The following is a 24,073-nucleotide window of genomic DNA, read 5'->3' on the forward strand; positions in this document are numbered from 1 at the left end:
GGTAACAAGACAAGAATGTCTGCTCTTACCACTTCCCTTCAAAATTGTGCTGGAGACCTAGCTAGTGCAGTAAGGAAGAAAAAGAAGTAAAAGTTGACTAGAATGGAAAGGAAGAAGTAAAACTCCTTTCATTCGCACACAACCTGAATGTTTATGTACGGAATTTAATGGAATTTACAAAAAAAAGCTACTAGAACTAATAAGTTAATTTGACAAGATTACAGGATTCAAGAGCAATACACAAAAGTCAATTGCATTTCCATACGCTAGTGTCAAGTAATCAGAAATTGAAAAAAAATTCACAATAGCGTCAAAAATATGAAATGCTGAAGAATATATCTATTAAAAGATGTCCAAGAACTGTACACTCTAACTACAAAATATTGCTGAGATAACTTAAAGATTTAAATAAATGGAGACATATTTTGTGTTCATGGGTCAGAGACTCAATGATGTTAAAATATTCGTTCTTCCCAAATTGATCTGTTCAATTCAATCCCAACCAAAATCCCACCGGATTTTCTTGTGGAAATTGGTAAACTGATTCTAGAATTCATATGGAAATGCAAAGGACCTAGAATAGTTAACAAAACAACTTTGAAAAGAACAAAATTGGAGGACCAACAATACCTAATTGCGAGATTTATTATAAAGCTATAGTAATCAAGACATTGTAGCACTGGTGTCACAATAGGCAAACAAATCAGTGGAACAGAATGGAGTTCAGAAATAGATCTACTCATTTATACTGATTTTTGACAAAGATGCAAAGACAATTCAATGGAAAAAAGATAATCTTTTCAACAAATGATAATGGAACAATTGGATATCTACATGAAAAAAAAAAAAAAAAAAAAAACTTTCATCAAAACCTCATGCCACAGATGAAAACTAAGTCAAAATGGATCACAGAACTAAATGAGATATCTAATATAAAACTCCTAGGAAAAAAGCATTGGAGAATATCTTTGTGACCTCAGATTTGAAAAAGATTTCTGAGATACAACAATGTAAGCACAATCCATAAAGGAAAAAAAATACAATAAACTGGACTTCAAAATTAAAAACTTTAAAAAGATAGGTGAAACAATGGAAAAACAAGCCACAGACTGCATAAAATATTTGCAAATAATATGTCTGTAAAAGATTTTTATTTCAGAATATATAAAACAGGCTCAAAACTGAGCAATAGGAAAACAACTCATTTCTTTTAATGGACTAAAAATTTGAACATACACTTCACAAAAGAAGATATATAGGTACCAAATAAGCATGTGAAAAGAAGCTCAACATCAAGAGTAAGTAGGGAAATACGTATTTAAACCACAATGAGATACTACAATTAAATGGCTAAAATAAAAAAGACTGGCCATAATAGGTGTTGAAAAGAATATAAAAGAACTGGACATTTCACAGTGCTAGTGTGAATGTAAAACTTGTACAACCACTTCAGAAAACAGTTTGGCAGTTTCTTTAAAAGTTAAATATTCAGAGACCTGCCCCAAACAAAGTGGCAGAATGAGACACTTCAGGGCTCTGTCCCCACCACCACCCACCTCCAAAAGCTTTCAAAAATCACCAAGAACTTGCTGAAACATCTTTCTCAAAGCTCCAGAAAACAGCTAAAGTACTGCAGTAACAAGGTAAGCACCCAATCAAGAAAAAGTCTACTTAAAACCTGTATGATCCCAGGGTGCCTTAGCTGGCCCCTCCCCCACCCCTCACAGGATCAACATGGAACTGGCCAATGCTCCCAGTAAGGATCCCTAGTCCTGGTAATAGACAGAGCAAAGTAGCCCTCGTGCACAACCAGAAGAATGTATGTCTGGTCCAATAGGTCTGGTGGTGGCCTGAAGGACTCATCATCCCAGAACTTGCACTATGTGTAGAAAGGAGCTCACAGAGCCCTCCTAAATATTGCTGGGAGAGAGTAGTAAAGTCATGCTGCCTGGGGCAAGGAATTGCTGGCTTTAGAACATATGGTACAGTGCCTGGGTAGTAAGGAAACTGTTTCCTAGAGAAGAAGGGACATTCAGTTCTGTATACTACATAATGGGGGAAACTCTATGGCCACACTTGCATGCACAAGACAAGACACAGGAGCAGAAATGAGCAGGGAGGCCCCTATGCTTTGGCCTGGAGCTATTTTCTAAACTCATTTCATGGATAAGCCCTGAAGGAGAGACTCCCACAGGTCAATCTGCAGAGACTGGGAAAAGTATTTTCTCCTTCTTCTCCCACTCCTCCTCCTCCTCCTCCTCCTTCTTCTTCTTGTTTTTTTTGTTGTTGTTGTTGTTGTTGTTGTTGCTGTTTTTGTTGTTGTTGTTAGTTTGTCAGCTCCTGGAATTCAAGAAAAGGTCTGTCATAACACTGGCTGGATATAAGCTTAAGGAGCAGATGCCTCAGAGTCTAAATTTCAGTGGTAACCATTAAAAAATCAAAATGTCCAGGTTTCAACAAAAGGTTATAAAACATACAAAGAAAGAGGAAGTGATGGCCCAAGCAAAAGAGAAGTTTAATGCATTGAAAACCATCTGTGTTAGTTTGAAGCTATTACGTACTCCAGAAAAGACCATGTTCTTTTAATCCATTCCTGTGGGTACAGACCTATTGTAGGTGGGACCTTTTGATTAGGTTATTTCAATTGAGATGTGACTCACCTCATTCAAAGTGGGTATTGATCCTCTTGTTGGAGTCCTTTATAAGAGGATAAAACACATACAGAAGCTCAGAGATGAAATTATGAGACGCTCACAGAAAAAGCCCCAGAGAAGCTGAAAGACAAGGACACAGATGGAGAAGCTAAGAAAGACAGAAGCTAAAAGAGAGAAACACATAGCCAGAAGATGGAAGCAACAAAACCTGGGAGCAAAGAACAAGCAGACACCAGTCAATGCCTTTCCATGTGACAGAGGTGACCAGGATGCCAGCAGCTGTCTTCAGAGTCCAGGTATCATCCTGTTGATGCCTTGAGTTGGACATTTTCATGGCCTAAGAGCTGTAAATTGTAAGCTAATAAATCCCCATTGTAAAAGCCAATGCATTTCTGGTATATAGCATTCCAGCAGCTTTAGCAAACCAGAACACCATCAATGAGGAGGACTAGAGCTGGGACTTACTAGACAAAGACTTTTAAAAAGTGGTCCTATATCTGATCAAAAAGCTAAAGGAAAACATGGACAGAGAACTAAAGGAAGTCAAGAAAATGACAGACGAATGCTAAGAGACTATCAATAGAGAGATGGAAATTATGGAAAGGAACCAAACAGAACTGAAGACCACAGTAACAGAAATTAAAAATTCCCTAGAGGGATTCAACAGATTGGAGCTGGCAGAAGAAAGAATCAGTGAACTTAAAGATAAACAATTGAACTCATCCAGTCTTAGGAGGAGAGGAAGAAAGAATGAAGAAAAGTGAACAGAAACTGAGGCACCCCTGTGGGACACCATCAAGCATACCAATATATGCCTTGTTGGACTCCCAGAAGGAGAAGGGAGAAAGGGACAAAGAGAATATTCAAAGAAATAATGGTTAAAAGCATACCAAATTTAACAAAAGACATGAATACACACATACAAGATGCTCAATGAACTCCAAACAGGATAAATTCAAATAGACCCATACCACAGTATATTATAGTCAAACTGTTGAATGCCAGAGATAAAGAGCGAATTCTGAAAGCCACAAGAGAGAAGCAACATGTCATGTACAAGGGAGTCTCAATAAGAATAAGTGCCAATTTCTCATTGGAAACCATGGAGGCAAGAAGGAAGTGGGATGACATACTTAAATAATGAAAGCAAACAACTGCCAACCAAGAATTCTATATCTAGCAAAACTGTCCTTCAAAAACAAGGGTGAGATTGAGACATTCCCAGATAAACAAAAGCTGAAGGAGTTCATCACCACTAGACCAGCCCCAAAAGGAGATGCTAAAAAGGTTCTTCAGGTTGAAAAGAAAAGACAGTAGACAATAGATTGAAACTGCATTGAGAAATAAAGATCTCTGGTAAGGGTAATTATATGGGTAAATATAAATGCCAGTATGATTGTGCTTTTGCTTTGTAACTCCACTTTCTACTACCTAAAAGGCAAATGCACAAAATGCAATGATAAATCTGTGATTTTTGGACTCATAATGTATAAAACAAGTACTTTTAAATAAGAACTATATAAAGGTGGGGGGATGGAGGAGTATGGGAACATAATTTATATACACTATTAAAGTTAAATTGCAAATAAGAATATTATAGACTCAGGATGTTAAATTTAAGCCCCTGTGGTAACTACAAAGAAAATATCAGATAATATGCAAACTCACAGAGACAGAAATTAGAGTATAGGTTGCCAGGGGTGAGGGGCAGGGGGAATGGGATTATAATGCAAAATGGGTATAAAGTTGCTGTTTTGGGTACAGAAAAGTTTTAGTTATGAAAGTTGGTGAGGGTACTGTAACACAGTGAATGTGACCAATCCCACTGAATGGTATGATTGCAAGTGGTGGAGATGAAAAAGTTCATGTTGCATATATGTTCCCACAATAAAAGAAAGTGGGGGGGGAGAAGGAATGAAAGAAGAAAGGAAGGAAGGAAAGAGAGAGAGAAAGAGAGAGAAAGAAAGGGCAACTAAAGAGACAATGACAACTAAATGCAATACATGATCCTGGATGGGATCTAGCAAGGAAGGAGAAAAGGCTCAAAGGGACTTTACTGGGACATACGAAAAAATTGAACTATTGACTGTAAGCTTTTTATCAACGTCAAGTTTCGTGAACTTGATAACTGCACTTAAGGTAGTCAAATATGTGAATATCCTTATCTTGGGAAATGTACATGGCAGTATTAAGTGTTCAAGGAACACTAGGTATACAATGTACACTCAAGTGTTTGAAAATGGATTGATATATTTAGATAGACAGACAGATAGATAGATAGATACATAGATAGATAGAATGACATGGTAAATGTGGTAAAATGTTAAAATTGGTGGATCTAGGTATTGGGGAGCGCATATAGGGTATGCTGGAGTTCTCTCTTTGGGGTTTGTATTATTTTTGTAACTCTCCTGTAAGTTTGAAAGTATTCAAACTAAAAAGTCAAAAAAAAAAAAAAAAAAACCAAAAGAAAAAAAATCTCAAGGGAAGCATAGCAAATTTGACATCTGTCTAATACCACACAAATTTATGCACATTATTTTTTCAAGCAGCTACTGAGTCATACCCTTAAGTTGCTTGGAGCTAATTAGTTAATAAACAGAACTGTTAGGTAAAAAAAGAAAAAATCATACAGTCACCTACCATATGACTCAGCCATCCCACTCCTATTTATTTACCCAGGAGAAATAAAGGTATATGTCCATACAAAGGTTTGTACACAAATGTTCACCTGCTGCCTTATTTGTAATAGCCAAAATATGGAAACCTCAACAACCCAAATGTCCATCAAGAGGTGAATGGATAAATAAATTGTGGTATATCCATATAATGGAATACTAATCAGCATATAAAAAGTAATTAACCATTCATACATGCAACATAGACAAATCTCAAAATCATTATGCTGAGTGAAGGCAACTCGACAAAAATGAGTATATAAGGTAGGATTCTATTTATATAAAGTTCTAGGCAATGCAAACTAATCTGCATGACAGAAAGCAGTGGTTGCCTAGTGAAGGCAGTGTAATAGTTTGGGGAGGAGCAGGAGGGAGATGGATTACCAAAAGATATACGGTAACATTTGGAGGTGATGGATATTTTCATTATTTTGATTGTGATGATAATTGCACCAGTGTATATGTGTGTAAAAACTTATCAAATTGTACACTTCAAATAGGCACAGCTTGTTGTAAGTCGACATATAAATAAAGTTGTTTTTTTAAAAAAGCATTACCTTATCTGTGTGCAAAACTGAGGTTGTTTAAAGCATGAAATAATTCTATAATTTTTTTTACTTAATCTAATTTGTCTATAATTTCACCTTAAGAAATCTAAGAAAAAGTGCAAAATGTCTACTGAAAAACAGGACTTCAACAATCAAGAAAGACAGAATAGCTTTCTAGTACAGTGGCTTTCAAATTTTAGTGTGCATTAAAATTAGCTAGAAAATTTGCATTTATAACAAGTTTCCAGGTGATGCTGATACTGCTGGTCCTGGGACCACACTTTGAGAACAACTGCCATAGTTCATCAGCAATAATCAATTAGAAATTGTGAAAGAGAAAAAGATATTCATAAAAACAAAATAACAAACCCGTAAAATACTTAGGAAAAGACATAATGAGAAATGCGCAAGACTTGAATAAAAACCTAAAAATGTTACTGAAGGTCATATAAGAAGCTATGAGTAGAAGATATTCCATGTTCCTAAATGAGAAGATTCAATATTTTAAGTTATTAAATTCTCACTTGAATTTGTATATAAATACTGTAATCCCATTTTTTAAAATATCAAAAGGACTTTTTATGGAATTTACCAAATGAATTCTCAATATAGAAAAGAAAATATGTAAAAATGGCCAATAAGTTTTAAAGGAAAGAACACAGACAGACTTGCCTTACCAAATAGCAAACTTATGATAAAACTATAGTAATTAAAACAGTGTGGTATTAATTCAAGAATAGTTAAATCAATATATGTAACAAATAACAAGCACAGAACAGAACCATTCTTATATGGAAACTTTATTTATGATAAAGTGACATTTTAAATTACAGAAGAAAGAATGGACAATTCAGTAAATCATTTAGGACAACTAAGCATCTATTTGGAAAAAAAGCAAGTTAGAATTCTTTTATATACTCACATATATAATAGATGAAGGATTCTAATCTATAATACATAGAGAGATAAACATAACCAATAAGTAAAAGACAGTCTAATAGACAAATGGGCAAAGAATCTAAACTGAAAAATTCACAGAAGAAATACAAATGATTAGTAACAAGGGAAGATGCCCAACCTCACCAATCATCAGGAAATTGCAAATTAAACCAATGTTGATATTTTAAAGTCATTATGTAGGGGAGGAAAATGGAATTCCTTGCAACCGCTCCACCACTGCAAGAGGTAAGAAGAAAAGAAAAGAAAGCTATAGGGCAAGTATAATATTGACATTAGGGAGCAACTTCTGTTTATCAATTTTTAAAGTGTAAAACTCAAAAATTGTATAGCTGCTTCAAGACTTCAGGATGCCTATGAAGGACAAGTGGTATAAAGTGCTGCAAATCTTAATACCCACTACGGGATGAAAACAATTGCTATCTTTGTTTACGAAGATATCTTGATAAGATTATTTGGGTTGGGAAGGTGGCACCCCAAAGGCTTGCTTTATCTATAGTGAGGCAGTGTGTAAACAGACAAAGAGAGCTGGAATGAGAACTGGAAACATATGTAAGTTCTAAATATCTTTAGATTCTAGGAAGAGAATTCTATAGCACCAAAATAGGAAAAATTAAATTTGACCATCATACCACTGACGTATATTCAGGAAGACAACCAATGGCTTTAAGGATAGACATCTTTTTAAACTTGTTTTTAAATTTGATCTTTTTTCAAAAATTAAGTGCTGGTTCTTACCAGCTTGTTAATATGTATTCTACTTTGGGGAGTGTTTTTTTATAGGAAAAAGTATAAAGTTGTGGAAAAGTTTAGACTGCAAGCCTTAGTTCCCTGTAGCTGGAGGAAGCTTAGCTTTTGGCATGGATCCATGTCCAAGCTGAACGATTTACCTGGGGGCCCCAAATTCTAGGCATGGTGCCTAGTTGTAAATAAATAGCCTCATATGTTTTAAATTAGAAAGTCATAGCAAACATCAAATATGGATAGGGTCAATTTAAACTTAGTTGCAATGTAAGAATATTAGCGAGAACAGGAGAGGATGCCCCTTCAAGCTTCACAGAGGCAGTATTAATATTCCTAAAAGAGAGCACTGCTGTTTTATTTCAGGAATTAACTTCTCAACACAATCATACAGGTTGAAAATATGAACAGATTTAAGAAGAGTTTGAGTATTGTTATCATTATAATTATCTCTAGTATTATCGCTGATTATAGATCCACCATGAGTTGTTTCTTGTTTTTTAAGAAGAAGGAAATTGCAGAAAAACTCCAAATATTTTGAAATTGTCAAAATGGAGAATAACCCCTTTCTCCCACCAAGGCCCATTTTAACGATGAAGACTTTTCGTTCTCCACGGTCAGCCGCATCATCCTCGTGACCACCACCATCGTCCTCAACACTTACTGAACACTCCTCTGTGCTGAGCTTTCCATGCATTCTCTTATTTTTAAGTGTCTGACCTTTTAAAAATGCAAATTACTCCAGATCCGATTAGCAGTTTACACAGTAGCAGCGATCATAAAGTAATATCCTTTGAAACATAACCTAGAATATAAAACCTAGAGGATGAAGGGAAGGTGGCATGAAAGGTGGAAAACAAAAACAAATTTTCCTTACTTCATAATTTTGCTTAAGATGAGAACTGTATGAATGCCTCAGTAGAATGAGCACAGGATGTTTGTTACATTATATTTTTAATCGGCTTCTTTTTATAAAATGCTTCAGGTATAGTCATCAAAGAACCTATTGAATATCTTACAATGACAGAATCATGTCCTAAGTACTATGATTAAATGTGGGTTTTTTTTCCTGTTAGAAAAGTACAGTCATTAAAAAAAAAAATACTTGGAAATATAAAAAGTAGTAAGGTAAGTAAGAAAAAAAAAAGTGATATCAATAGGTACATATCCAAAACACAACTGCCTTTTAATTTTCATTAAACTTTTAAATCTTGTCATTTTCCAGCAACATTTTATCTTAAACATTTTTCATGCTATTAAATAGTCTTTGTAATCACAATTTTAATTGCTACACAGTGATTTATAATCATTTACTTGCTTTTTTTTAAATTTAGGTTGTATCCATGTTTTCACTATCATTCATGAAATTAATATTTGTATACAACTTATTTCATGTTTAGAATTATTTTCTGTCCATAAGCAAAATTACTGGGACAAAGAGCATAAAATTTTAAAACTTTTGACATATTACTATCAAATCTGGCTTTCCAAAAGATATTTTCATATACTTATTTGTGAAATATAAATTTTTAAATATAAATATAAGGCCATTTCAAAGGATAATTTTATAGTAGTTTTCAAACTAAAAATGCACATACACTTTAAACCAGCAATTTCACTTCTAGAAATCTTTCCTACAAAAATACTTGCATATATACACAAATATGGATGTATAAGTTTTCATTTTAGCATAATTTGAATTAGAAAATTGGAAATAACCCAAAGGAAAATGGTAAAATGAGTTGTAATATAGCTATATTATAAAAATATAAAGCTGTTAAGATGAATGAAGTGGTTCTACATTTTTTGACTTGGGGACATCTCTTAGGGTAAATGGAGAATAAAAGCAAATAGACAAACAATCAGATAGTATGATTTCATTTATGAAAAAATTAATAAATAAGTATATTTGAATATGCATTTTTCAATGAGTAGGGATTACACACCTTGGCTGAGTCTACTGGCTGTCCCTCCAAATCCATTCTCCCCTTTTTCATAGTAATAGAATATCAGATTTTAGCTGGGTACATTTCCCAACTTCCCTTGAAGTTGAAATTGGCTATGTAACTGAAGTCTGGCCAATGAGGTGTAAGCAGAAGTGTTTGTGGCAATTCCTGGGAATATTCCCTAAAAAACAGCTGAAATATTTCATTGACTAATTTTCAACAGCTTGAAATAGCAATTATTTATTCTCATGGATCTATGGATCAGCTAGGACGGCCATTGTCCATATGTATTTATCCTGGGGCCCCGGCTGAAGGGGCAGCAATTCACCAGGACAAGCTCTTCTCATGACAACTGCAGAGGTTCAGGAGGGCAGACAGAACTGCAGAGGCTCTGAAGTCTGGAACAAAACACTGTTACTTCTACCCACATGCGACTGACCAAAGCAAGTCACACAACCAAGCACATAGCCAAGAGGCAGGGAAGTATGCTCTGTCCAAGAGGAGGCCTTGGCGAAGATGTGAATGTGTATGTTGGGGGTGGTGGGTGGTGCAGATTGGTCAGAATTAAGGTCTATAATACACACTGTGGCTTAAAGATATTAGGTTAATTGTCCAAAATTACATACCTAATATGTGTCAAGTTTATTGTCCAAAATTACATAGCAAGAATGTGTCAGAGCTAGGAACTGAATCCTAAGTCTGATGGATCCAAAGTCCATGTTCTTTTGATCTCACACTATGCATTTTTTAAATTTTGTTCTATGTTTTCATTCTACTAGGATAAATGATCTCTCATTACTTTTTCATTTTTTCTTTGGTATTGTAGTGTATTTATTCTTCCAAATGAACTCAGGATCATTTGTTAAATTTCCAGCAGTCAAACAAAAAAGAAAACAAACTAATAACTATTGTAACTAGAAGTAAGCCTTTAAATTAATGTGGGAAGTGCTGGCATCTTTAAAATGATTAGTTTTCCCTAAAAGGAATATTTTTCTATTGTACCCATTTTACTTATGAAGGCCTATTTTGTCAATATTATTCAAAATTCCTTTGGTATTCCTAGGTATTCAATGATTTTATCTACAAATATTGATAATGTTGTCATTCTGTAACATTTACAATTGTTATTTGTGTTCTGCTTTTTTATATTTAACAAAATTTCCAGAAAGATGTTAAATAGTGGTTGTTCCAGTTTGCTAGAGCTGCCAGAATGCAATATACCAGAAATGGGTTGGCTTTTCCAATGGGGACTTATTACGTTACAATTTTACAGTTCCAAGGCCATGAAAATGTCCAAATTAAGGCATCAAGAGGAAGATACCCTCTCTGAGGAAAGGCTGCTGGCATCCAGGGTTCCTCTGGCACATGAGAAGGCACAGGGTAACGTCTGCTGGACCTTCTCTCCTGGGTTCTGGTTTCAATGGCTTTCTCCAAATGTCTCAGGGCTTCTATGGGTGTTTTTCTCTCTCTCATCCTCATAAAGGACCCCAGTAAAGGAATTAAGACCCACCCTGAATGGGCCGGGTCACATCTCAATTGAACCAAAAAGTTCTACCCACAATAGGTCTGCCCTCACAGGGATGGAATAAAAGTACATAGCCTTTTGTGGGGTACATGATAGCTCCAAACCAGCACAGTAGCTATAAGGGGTTTTCCCACCATAAAGTATTATTGTGACTGTGTAAAATTCTTTTAAAATCACAGTATAAGTATCATTTTTTATACTTTTTAAACGTTTTTTTCCCTGAAGAATTTATAATTTAATTTATCAGATATTCAACAGCCATTAGGTGATCATTTTTTCCTTATTATCCTTCTGATATCCTAATAACATACCTAATAAGAAACCACTCTTAGATTCTTAGAACAACTGCTACTTGATCAGTGTGGATTATTATATTAGTGTACAGTTAGATATGATCTACTAACATTTATCTAGGATTTTCAAATCTGTTTAAACTAGATGTCAATTGGTATATTCCCAGGCTTTAAGATCTAGAAAGGGCCATTTTGAACTTCATGATTTGTGGAAGTAAAGCCCTCTTCATAATTTCTACAAATTCCCAGTTAGGTTTACATTCTCAAGCTTTCCTCAAATTTCAAGTTCCTGCATTTGCTCGATTGGATTAGCTGATGGATGAACTTGGCATGTCTGTTTCTTGTTCCTTCTGTTCTGGACAATTAACCCAAATGTGGAAATCAGCCCTTTTCTTAGTTCCCATCAAAAACACACTGATATACAGCATGTATATGTAGCATACTTAGCTAAAATGAAAATATAACATTCCAAGTTAGATATCCATGATCCAAAAGTTTTTTTAAACAATTTTCAGATCTCTAGTCTCTTGCTTCATTGCTCAGACCTCCACTTTTCTCCATTTTATTTCCCTAGCCAACCCCCACCCCCTCCCACCAGATAAAGCAAAGCTTTTCCACATTATTATACAAAAAAAAAATTAGCTCTCTCTAGTTCATACTCCTAAACTCAAGCTTTGGGATTACTTTACATATCTAACCAAACCCATCAAGGTGCACAACAGAAGAAAAAAATCATCTCATGTATATTAGCCCAATTTGCTGCAGCAACAAACAACCCTGAAATCTCATAGCTTCCCAAAACAAGCTTTTTTCTTGCTCTCAGTACCTGTCAGTGGCTGCAACTCTGTTCTATGTGTCCTCTCATTCTAGGAACCAGGCTGAAGGAGCAGCCACTATTAGGAAATGCCCTTCTCAGGGCAAGGGGAAAAGCAAACAAACCAGCAGAAACAAAACAATGCCTCACAAAGCTTTTGTTTAGAATGGACGCATTGTCACTTCCTCTCATCTTCCACCCACCCAAGTCACGTGACTAATCTAGAAAATAGGGTAGGAAAGTATACTTCATCTATCCTCTTACTGAGAAGAGAATAGCTGGAAACATTGACATGACTTATTACAATGTAAGAAGAGTCACCCTCCTTATAATTAATTTTAAATAACAACATTTCTCCCTCCCTTGTGCTATATTCATTATTAAGATAAGTACGTAATGTAGCAGTGGTTCTGGGGATAATGGGTTGTGTCTGGGAGGGTGTCTATCAGAAAATCCAGAGAGCTTTTCTAATATACATGACCATCCCACCCTTACCTCCATCACTATTCTGAAATGTCTTTGGAGATAGGAGAAACATGTACATCTTGCAAAGACAGTTTGAGTGTTTTTGACATTGTCCATTCTCAACATTTTTGAGAACCACTGGAATATGGATTTTAGGGGGATGCTCTAGTCAGATTTTGTCCACATCATTCTTGGCACTTTAAATACAATGGGTCCTCTAGTTCACTAGGCCGCAGGGAGCACACAGGGAATAAGAATAGACAATAACATCTGCCTCAGAAATTTAGCCAGGACTCTTTTTGCGAAGAGGTTTTTACACTGCAAGGGCTGCGGAGATCTCCTACTTTAAATAAACAAGTTATTGGCAGAATTTTTGTGGGAATATATTTTGAAAGCGCTCAACCAAGAAGAGTGAAACAATTTTAATTTGGGTTGAATTTGTTGATATGGATGCACTTACCAGAAATACTGCCTTCAAAGTGCAAGTTCAAGCAGTTGGGTGCCTAACAGCTTGCTGGGTTGGATAAGGCAGATCAGGCTCTAACATGACCCTCATTAAAGGAAGTTGAGATGCCAAAAATCCCTTGGCATGTAATACAGGAAGGAAATCAAGGACTCCTTGAGATAGGAATTTTGGAATCGATCCATTGTGAGTGTCCTGCTTGCATGCTCATAACTGTGGCCCCAAAGAAGGACTAGAATGAGTGGCCCTTCCCCAAGGTCTTGAGACCTGCTCTGCTGGAAGGGAAAAAAAAGCTTCATTAATTATTTTCTGAATGTTCAAAATTCTGGTGGAAAATGCTGCAATCGAAGTGTGCTCCCTCATTTGGGATGGGATAATCTCGGGGTGATAGAGGTGAGACAACCTCTGTCAACAGTCAGAGGCCAAGTGTGCAGGATGACAGCAGCAGGAAGACCAGCTCACTGATCAGAATTGTCTCTCCCTCAGAGATCTCTGGCTGTGCCTGTTTGAGCATAGGGTTCCCACTAAAGTCTCACTTGATAAGTATAAGCAAAATACCCTACATGTGTTGAATAAAGTTCTCACCTGAGACAAGACAATAAAGTCATAACCCCTCATCCAGTTCCCCAAGCTGAATCAGATCACAGATCCATAGCATCAAGCTCGAAGGGGGAGACTAGCCACTCTGTTATACTTTGACTATTACTCCCAGATATTCCCAAAGGCCATTTAATAAGATAACTGTGTCCTTAAATGAAAGAAATAATCAAGCCTCTTTGGTGCGGTCGCGGTTACTGCTTCTAGGGGGAGGGGCGGCCGGTAGCTGAGCCCTCAGCTCTCGGGGCTGCTCAAGGGGTACCGGCGGCGGGGGCTCTTTCCCGGAGGCGAGGGCGAGGCGGAGGACGTGGCCGGGTCCTCGGCGGGAGGCGTGCAAGGTATGGAGGGCGGCGATAGGGACAAGACACTCTTCATCCAGTAGGAGTATGCGCCAAAGAGATTTATTCAGGGGTGATTACAGGTTATATAGGCTGGTAAGAAGGGCAGGGCTGGAAAGGAGGTGAAGCTGCCTTAAATGGCAATACTGAAGGGATAGGGGCTAGGATTGGTTCTGAGAGAACGCCGGAGCCGTTGCAGCGGGGCGGGGGTTGTTTTGGCCACGGTGCATGCGCGCTGGCGGTGGCAGGAGTGGCCTTGGCACCAGGGAGTGAGTGGGTAAGATAAGGAAGTGGGGAAAGGGCAGTTGGGAGAAAGGCGGTTTCCTCCGGCAAGCCTCCCCTGCCAGTGGCAATTTGGGTGAGGAAAAGGGAGCTGCCTTGACCTCGCTCCCCAGGCTCGGGGGGGCTGCAGAGGGCACTCACGCCCGTACCTACTACCCTCCCCAGGGGGTGATCAGGTCCCCTGGCCCAGGCCCGGCGAGCCGAGGTACAAGCTCAGACACCCGCAATTCCCCTTTCTTTTCTAATTAGAGGAAGAGGCTTTACCGGAGAGGCCCACTACGGGTGAGGGAAGGGGGAGGTTAGGGAAGGGAAAAAGGGGTTGACGGTGGCTCAGCGAGGCTGGAGCTCAGTGTTGGTGTGGTGCCCGGGCGCTTGACAATGGCTTCGCTGCAGCGGGCTGGGCGAAGGTGAGGGGTTTAAAGTTCAGGGGTTCAGAGAAGCTGGAACTCGAGGTGAGAGCGATGTTCAGGTGATTGAGAAGGGTCTCGCGGTTGGCGAGTCGACCGGTGGCGTTGAGGTCGCGGAGGGTTGGCTGTCATCTTGGAGTGGGGGGCGTTAGAGGTGGCGAGTCGCTGATACTGGATTTGCACGAACGAGGAAAAAATGGCATCCGTTTGTTTTCTTACAAGCTGGACAATTTTGCGGATGAGGCAGGGTCCTAAGATGAGAGCTAGAATAATTATTAATAAGGGGCCAAGAAAAGGAAGGATGTATGGGAGAATGGGGGTGAAAAAACTGGACCAATAACTGGTGGCTTCACGATTTCTTTTACGCTTTTCCAGTCCCTCTCGGACTCTTTTCAGGCTGTCCTCGACGAGACCTGTGGAATTGGCATATACACAGCACTCTTCTCCTAGGGCGGCGCAGAGGCCTCCTTCTTTGAGGAGGAGAAGGTCAAGACCTCGGCGGTTTTGGAGCACTACTTCAGAGAGGGAATTGACAGAATTTTTTAGATGATAAATAGCGTTTTGTAAGTGATGAATGTCTTCGTCAACAGCCGCCCTGAGGTGAGTTAGGGCGGAGTCTTGACTGGCTAGTGCAGCGATTCCGGTGCCAGTGCCGGCAAGACCTAGGAGGGAGGCAATTGTGAGGGCGGTGATGGGCTCTCGCTTTTGCAGAAGGGCAGGAGCTGCAGTTTTTTCCAGACGGAGGAAGAAGTCTTCTTCGCTGTGGTATAAGACCCTAGGGATAAGGACAATTAGGAGGCAAGTTTCTTTATATTCATTGATGACATTCGTGCTGAGACAGGGGGTAAGTCCTGTAGAGGAGCAGAGCCATTGGGAGGAGTTATGAGGAATGAGAAATTTTGCCGAGCTGCTGGGAGATGAGTAGCTGGCACAGGCAGTGAGGTCGGGAGAGTTCCTGGAGCGAGGGCGGACGCACTTTCCCGTATAGGAGACTGAATGAAAGGTCAGGGGGACGGCAGAGGTATTCCAATTGCATTCCAAGGGGCTGTTTTCTGTACTTTCTGAAAAGGAGAGGTTGGAGGCAACGGGCTCGTATAGAGAGGAAGAGGTGGAGAGGCAGAGCCAGCAGGATGAGGTAAAATTGGGGTTGGAGGAGTTTACTGAGGCAAAGGCGGCTTGGATGAGGCTGAGGAGGGGAGAGGAATAACGAGAAGGGGGCAAAGGAAGCTGAGGTGGTGGGGTTGGCGATGCGTTGTTTGTAGCTGAGGTGCGGCTGGAGGGCTGTGGAAAAAGAGGGTTAATGACTTTATTGGGACCTATGCCAGAGGGTGTTTTTAAAGCAGTATTTTGGTATGGTTGGCTTACAGCCTCCTTTTTTATTAGAATAAGTGATCCTCGGTCGGTTCCTTTCTCATAGATTCTGAAGCCCCAAGTTTGACTGAGTAACCAGGAGGGATTAGTGGGGAGCTGCACTGTAAGATTAAGATGTGTGCAGGATCCCTTACTTTCTTGGCCAAGCCAGTTAACAGTAGGGAGTTTGCACCCTGTAGGGGCCCACTTTAGGGTAAGGTAATGATTAGGAACAGGAGGCTTCCAATTAGTGGCTAATGTTTCACACCTCCAGTATGCACAGTAGTACTCGTTGGGGGAATTACAGTACGATTTTCCAGGATTTGAGGATGGGCACATGTAATATTGGGCCTGGGGATCACTTACCTTTTGAGCGCAGGTTTCTTCAACTCTGGAGACAAAGGTGGCGAAAGGCTTACTCGGCTCCTGGAAGAGCTTGGTGAATTTATTAGGCCGACAGGCAGAGCAATTGGCAAACGCGCGTAAGGCGATTCTCCAAAGGATAGGCCAAAAGGTGGCAGGGACATTAATATAAGCAGACGCATTTAGAAACGCTCCAGTGCCTAAATAGGCTTCGGGGGGATGATAGACTCCAAGGGCTGCGTCTTGCTCACTTTGCTTAGCTGCTTCTGACTGGAAGTGAGCACGCCAGTCAACAAACTGACCGGGGTTAAGAATGGAACGGGCAAGCGAGGCCCAGTCTTGGGGGATGCAAAAGTCCATGCCGAGATCCTGCAGTATTTGGGAAGCGTATGGGCTACCTAACCCGTCCTCCCCGACGGCCCTGCGAAGTTGCTTGATAGTATTTGAGTCAATGGGATACCAGTCATACGGTTTCTGTGGGGTGGGGGCAAGGTTAAGAGGAAAGCAGCGAAAAGCACGAGAGAAAGGAGGACGCGCTTGAAGAGGGCTTGGCGCGGGAGTGAGGGTAGGGGGAGCGTTGCCCCAAGGGTTGCCTTGAGGTGTAGAAGGCAGCCAGGGGTTGTTAGTCGGCAGGGTGGAAGGAGCGGCGGCAGCTGCCGGTAGCGGCTCCGAGGGGGAGCTCGCCGGAGGGGGAGGCGGAAGTGGGAGGCCCCAAGTGTCGCAAGACGGCGGCGCGGTGGGCGTGGCTAAGACACAAGATGGTGGATCAGCCCCGCCCTGTGAAAGGGCGGGGCCCAAGGCATAAGATGGTGGACTAACTCCGCCCTGTGGAAGGGCGGGGTAAAGCATATGCGGTTTCCGGCCCAGCTTAGGGCTGATGTCATTGCCGGAGCATTTCCTCCCCTCGATGGAAGAAGAAGGAGGAAGTTCGCCATCTTGGCGTGGCGCAGTGTTATTTTGCTTTTTGGGAGTCACCTCGAGCGCGTTGTTAATCTGCTCGACTAAGGACTCCGTGTCCGAGTCATGATTTGAATTAGTATCGCTATCTGAATCTGTTGGCTGGGTTGATAGGGCCTCCTTGGATTTAACGGGGCCTCGATCAGGGGGGAGGGAGCCTTGAAGGCAGGAGCGGATGGTTATCAAGGTGGGGAGCAAGCCGGGAGGGAAGCGCTTGCTCTCATGTTCCATGGCATTAGTGACTCGATCAATAAGACGATCATAAGTAACAGGGTCCCAAAGATGGCAAGTGGTGAGCCATGGGTTAAAGGGCAGCAGGAGGTCCCAGTACACCTGCAGCTGCCGGACAGACACTTTACAGCGATGCGTGTCTAGGAGACCCGCTAGAGCACGAACTTGAGGTGCCTGACATGTAGATATACGATTACCCATAGCTGAGGGGGGAGGAGGGGGGATTGCTCCCGAGCCGGGCCGGCCTGGCTGGCAGGGAGGAGGAGGAGGAGTTGTTTACCGAGCAGAGAGAATGAGATAAGCTGTGGCCGCAAGGCCGAAGGAGACGGCGAGAGCAGAAAGCAGTGCCCTTTGGCACCGGGAGCAGTTGGGGGGGGCGGTTGCAAAGAGGCACACGGCACCAAATGAGGAAATAAAAATACAAAGAACTACAGCAAAGTAATGGAGGGGAAGAGGGAGAGTGTTAGGAGGAACGGGGGTCATAGAAGTGCGCATACAAAAGGACGAAGAGAGCGTGGGGGAAGGGAGGAGTTCCTACTGGATGAAGAGAGCGTGGGGGAAGGGAGGAGCGGCTTCGGAGCAGTGAACCTCCTACGGCTCCGGAAGCGGCGAGGGAGAGGCGGCCCTTACCTTGCAGGCGAGGAAACGGGAAGCTGGAGAGGCGTCCGGGCGAGCGAGCGACCTGCTGAACTGTTGTGTGGAGATGCTTTCCTCATACGGGGCACCAGTTGCGGTCGCGGTTACTGCTTCTAGGGGGAGAGGCGGCCGGTAGCTAAGCCCTCAACTCTCGGGGCTGCTTAAAGGGTACCGGCGGCGGGGGCTCTTTCCCGGAGGCGAGGGCGAGGCGGAGGACGTGGCCGGGGTCCTCGGCGGGAGGCGTGCAAGGTATGGAGGGCGGCGATAGGGACAAGACACTCTTCATCCAGTAGGAGTATGCGCCAAAGAGATTTATTCAGGGGTGATTACAGGTTATATAGGCTGGTAAGAAGGGCAGGGCTGGAAAGGAGGTGAAGCTGCCTTAAATGGCAATACTGAAGGGATAGGGGCTAGGATTGGTTCTGAGAGAACGCCGGAGCCGTTGCAGCGGGGCGGGGGTTGTTTTGGCCACGGTGCATGCGCGCTGGCGGTGGCAGGAGTGGCCTTGGCACCAGGGAGTGAGTGGGTAAGATAAGGAAGTGGGGAAAGGGCAGTTGGGAGAAAGGCGGTTTCCTCCGGCAAGCCTCCCCTGCCAGTGGCAATTTGGGTGAGGAAAAGGGAGCTGCCTTGACCTCGCTCCCCAGGCTCGGGGGGGCTGCAGAGGGCACTCACGCCCGTACCTACTACCCTCCCCAGGGGGTGATCAGGTCCCCTGGCCCAGGCCCGGCGAGCCGAGGTACAAGCTCAGACACCCGCACTTTGGAAACTTTTATACACTTGCTCTGAGCTAGTAGTAATTTCTGGCACACAGAAAACCACTGATACCCATCTATCAGGGTGAAGACTTACCTGAGTTAGGTAAAACAAATGAGGTTTGTCTCAGTCAAACTCTAAATTGATTCATTCTGTTGTAGCTGCTGCAGAAGTACCAAAATGCCTCTGGCCACTGTGCTGCCAGACTAGCCACTACATAAAGCCCATACTCCCCTCCAAAGTCTCATTCAGATGCACCTGCGTACTGGATGATACATCACATGCAGAAATCCTCACTGCAGGGGCATCTGGGTAATGTAGACTTTAGTTTTCCAGCCTCTGGTGCACACAAGGTCATGTTAGTATGGGGGTGGAGTGGTACTGAGTGAGCCAGTTTGCAGTATTTGCAACACCAATGAAAAGAATAAAAGGAATTTATTGACTTATGTGCCTGGGAAGTCCAAGGGGTAGAGCTGTCTCTAGACACAAGGAGAACCAGAAGTTCAAATCATGACACCAGAATTCATTCCATTTTTCAGTTCTGCTTTCATTCACTCAGCAAACATTTACTGAACACCTACTATATGCCAGACACTCTTCTAAGTGCAAGGGATGCCATAGTGACCAAAGCAAACATAAATCTTTGCTTTCTTGATGCTTACTTTTCTGTAAGTTAGCTTTGTTCTCCGACAAGTTCTCTGAAAATGTCAGCAAAAATAGCTCCCAGAAGTTTCAAGTTTATAACTTATCTAGTGCTTTAGATATGAGAAAGAGAATGGGCTTCCCTCCCCCAGAATCCATATAAATTCCACAATAAAAATTCTAAGTGGCTTTACATGCAATGTACCTGTGACCAATCCTATGACCAATCACAGGAGATGTGCTCACCAGATGCTGGAAAGGCTGTTACCAAATAGAAAAGATGCTAAAAAGACAGACACAGATTATGTCTCCTAAGTTCCTCTCCTAAACAAGCCAGCGTTTTACACACACAAACACCAAATCTCATTCCACACAATTCGTTTTTAAAAGTGTTCCTCTCTATGACGATACAAATTTCTCTTCTACAAATGAAAACACACTCTCTTTCTCCCCAGAAGAAGAAATACCAAAACTCATCTGGTCATCACTTTGTGCTCTAAAGTCCAGTCCAGGATTTTAGGTCCTGATATGACGACTCATCATCTAGAAACCTATGGATAAATAAGAAATAGAACTACCTCCAACATAATATTTCATTATATTGACTACAACAGAAAATCCTAGAGAGAAGGGAAACCAATTTACACTGGCTCCCAGTTCTATAGCATAAACCAATTCTGCTGGAAGAAATAGCAAGTTTCCCTGCCCTGGTGGCAGAGTCGGTTCTTTAACATTGTCAACACCACGGGTTAGGAACCAAAGCCAAAGGTCTTATTTCTTGAATCTACCCCCCACCCAGTCAAGTGGCTTTTTCTTTTTGTCATAGACCTTGAGGCTCTGCCCATTCCCCTAGTCCTTGGTTTAGCTGTATTCCTCCAGGCCTCTGCCACTATATGTGACCTAAAAGCCCAAAACGCAATAATCTTTCTCTGGACCACTTCCCAGTGGTTGTCTCTTAGTAGTGGAACTACATTATCTTTGTCAAGCAGAGCAGAGCAGGAGGTTGGTTCCTGGGCAAGGTTCGGGGGATCAAGCTTCTACTGATACCCGTCTTATCTCCCATGCAGTTCCCATCTATCTGTCTTTCCTCGCACTAACTTCAGCTTCAGCTTTAAGTGTCGAATGTGTTCTTACATCCCCTCCAAATGCACGTGATTATCTGACCCTCAGGTATGTTAGATTGCTGGTTACATGCAGAAAGGGCCTCCTTAACAAAGCTAAATGTCATTCCTTTTCTGCTTGCTGTTTGGGCTAAAGCCTGCATTTTTTAAAAAAGCTTTATTGAGATAGAATTCAGATACCATACAATTCACCCATTTAAAGTGTACAATTGAATGACTTTTAGTATATTCATTCACAGAGTTGTGCACCCATCACCACAATCAATTTTAGAACATTTTCATTACTCCAAAAAGAAACCCCACTCCCCTTAGCCATCAACCTCCAACCTCCATGCTACCAATCCTAGGCAATCACCAATCTACTTTCTGTCTCTATAGATTTGCCTATTCTGGACATTTCATATAAATGGAATCACCTACAGTATGTATTCCTTTGTGATTTGTTTCTTTCACTTAGCATATAGTTTTCAAGTTTCATCTATGCTGTTGCATGAGTCATATTTCATTCCTTTTTACGGCTGAATAATATTCCACTATATGGATATCCACATTTTGTTTATCCATTCATTGGGTGATGGATATTTGTAGTGTTTCCACTTTTTTACTTTCATGAATAATGCTGCTATAAACAAGTTTTGGGTGTACTGATGTTTTCAGTTCTCTTGAGTATATACCTAGGAGTGGAATTGGTGGGCCATATGCAAATTCCATATTTAACCCTTTGTTGAAGCCTGTATTTTTCTTGACATTATTAAAAGCATCAAAAAGTCATTAACTAATTTCAATATCTTGATATTTTCTACAAGCCATGAAAGCACTAGCCCCAGTAAACACACGATTTGTTTTCCAAAATACAATAGGTGCCAGTCTAATTTGTGGCTACCTTATAACCTGGATGTCCGGCTCTCAGATTGGGATGGGAGAATCCTCCTTACCACTTATCACACCTTAACTTAGCCAATTCTACATTTTAGGCCTGTCACTTGCTATGTTCTACTTCCAGTTTCCAGTTTTAATCTTATGATTGCAAGCGAACAAAAAAGTTACGTCTCACATACCTTGGAAGTTTGATTGTAGGTTCTGATTATAGATACAGTTTGGTGCATGCATTTCTCTACTTTTCAGCAATTCTTTTTTCACTTTGGACCAATTCTCAGGCAGGCTTACTCCACTTGACAGCAAAAATAGTTTCTGTAAGCTCCCAATTAGGGATCCCAAAAGGGATCTATATCAGTCCCTTCGTAAAAATGCTAGTTGGTCTCCTGGTTCAAATTCCACCCTAAGAAAATAGGGTGGCCAGCCTGGGTTTCACACTTATTCCTATGGCAGGGGTGAAGAGGTCAGATTTGGGAAAGGAGTTTCCTGAAAGGAAAATATGCTTGGAAGACTGAAAAGAAACGACTATCCAACACACTCTCTATATAAATTTTATTAATTCTCATCATTTTCTTTTCATCTCTATCGGTTTTCTCTGCATTGTATGAAGTATTTCTCAAATTTGTCCTGTACATCATTTATTCAGTTTTCTGAAAGATTAAGTCTATACTTTGATTGCTGCACTTTTGCTTTCTGTGTAATTTTGAAAATCACATGCATGTATTTACCATATTTATTGTGGACTCATTTTGCCCTAGCTATTATGTTACGACAAAGAGCCTTGAAGGAGATTGCTGTCTAGTAGAGAAGGCAACAAATAAGCAGAAAATTGCAATGAAGTGATACCATAGAGGTAAGCTCAGTGTGTTTGGGGGTATACAGCACAGGCATCCAACCCAGACTGGGAGGATACAACGCTTCCCTAAAGGAGGCGACACCTATTGGCAGTGAATAGTGGTAGACAGGAAATGGAGACCAAAGAAGGAAGAGAATTTCAAGCTAAGAAGCAGTGCTCACAAAGGCAGGAACATGCAAAAGAATGTCACAAGACTCCCGGGGATGAATGTGGACCCGGCATCATGGGACTGAGAGTATCTTCTTGACCAAAAGGGGGATGCAAAATGACACGAAATAGTTTCAGTGGCTGAGAGATTCCAAATGGAGTCGAGAGGTCACTCTGGTGGACATTCTTATGCACTATATAGATAACACCTCTTAGGCTTTAATGTATTGGAATAGCTAGAAGTAAATACCTGAAACTACCAAACTCCAACCCAGCAGTCTGGACTCCTGAAGACAATTATATAATAATGTAGATTACAAGGGGTGACAGTGTGATTGTGAAGACCTTGTGGATCGCACCCCCTTTATCTAGTGTATGGATGAGTGGAGGAATGGGGATAAAAACTAAAGGACAAATGGGGTGGGATGGGGGGATGATTTGGGTGTTCTTTTTTCACTTTTATTTTTTATTCTTGTTCTGGTTCTTTCTGATGTAAGGAAAATGTTCAGAGATAGATTGTGGTGATGAACGCATAACTATGTTATCATACTGTGGACAGTGGATTGTATATAATGGATGATTGTATGGTGTGTGAATGTATTTCAATAAAACTGAATTTAATTTAAAAAAAAAAAAAAAAAAAAGAATGTCACGAGAGACAAGCAGCAACTAATTCAGTGTGCCGGCACATGCAGTGCAACGTGAGAGCAGCACAAATGAGGGGCCAGGTCATAAATAGCACTGAAGCTGCGTGCCTGAGGGGGTTGGATTTTATCCTGGGGACAGCAGAAGGGTTTAAACAGGAGAGTGTCAGGATCAGAGTTGCATTTTAGAAACAATGCCAGTAGCAGTGTGGAGAGGTTCCTTCACAATGCAAGGAGATTGTTCAAGAGGTCCTTGCAGCCGCCTACATAAGAGATGGCAAGGGTCTGAATTGTGGGAGCGTGGCAATAGTGTGACTTTCACATGGCTACCTCCTCCTTTTGCTTAGTGCAGAAGCTCAGCTCTCACCTCCTAAGAGATTTTCGCTGCCCTCCTGCAAAAGTGACTCTTCATATGGCTAAATCCTCCTTGTCTTTTAGGTAGTAGCTCAGCTATCACATCCTCAAAGAGATCTTCACAGACCTCTTTAAGGAAGCAACACTCCCAACATACACACTTGAACGTAGTTCCCGTGACAGCAAGGATTTCATCTGTCTTATTGATCTCTGTCCCCCAGAGCCAGTGCACAGTAGGGGCTTTTGAGAACATGTGCTTAGTGGATGACCATTGAATGAACTAAAGCCATTCTCATCCTCGGGTAATGTGCAGGCCCAGGCCTGGGGGAGAAAGACCCTTGTTGTGAGGTCATGATTGGGAAGACAAAGGTCACAGAGTCAGAGGGATCTTCAGGAATGGCCTTTCTCTGGACCTCTTATCTTGCCTTCCATGTT

The sequence above is a fragment of the Choloepus didactylus genome, chromosome 14 (assembly GCF_015220235.1).
Source record: "Choloepus didactylus isolate mChoDid1 chromosome 14, mChoDid1.pri, whole genome shotgun sequence".
NCBI lineage: Eukaryota > Metazoa > Chordata > Mammalia > Pilosa > Megalonychidae > Choloepus > Choloepus didactylus.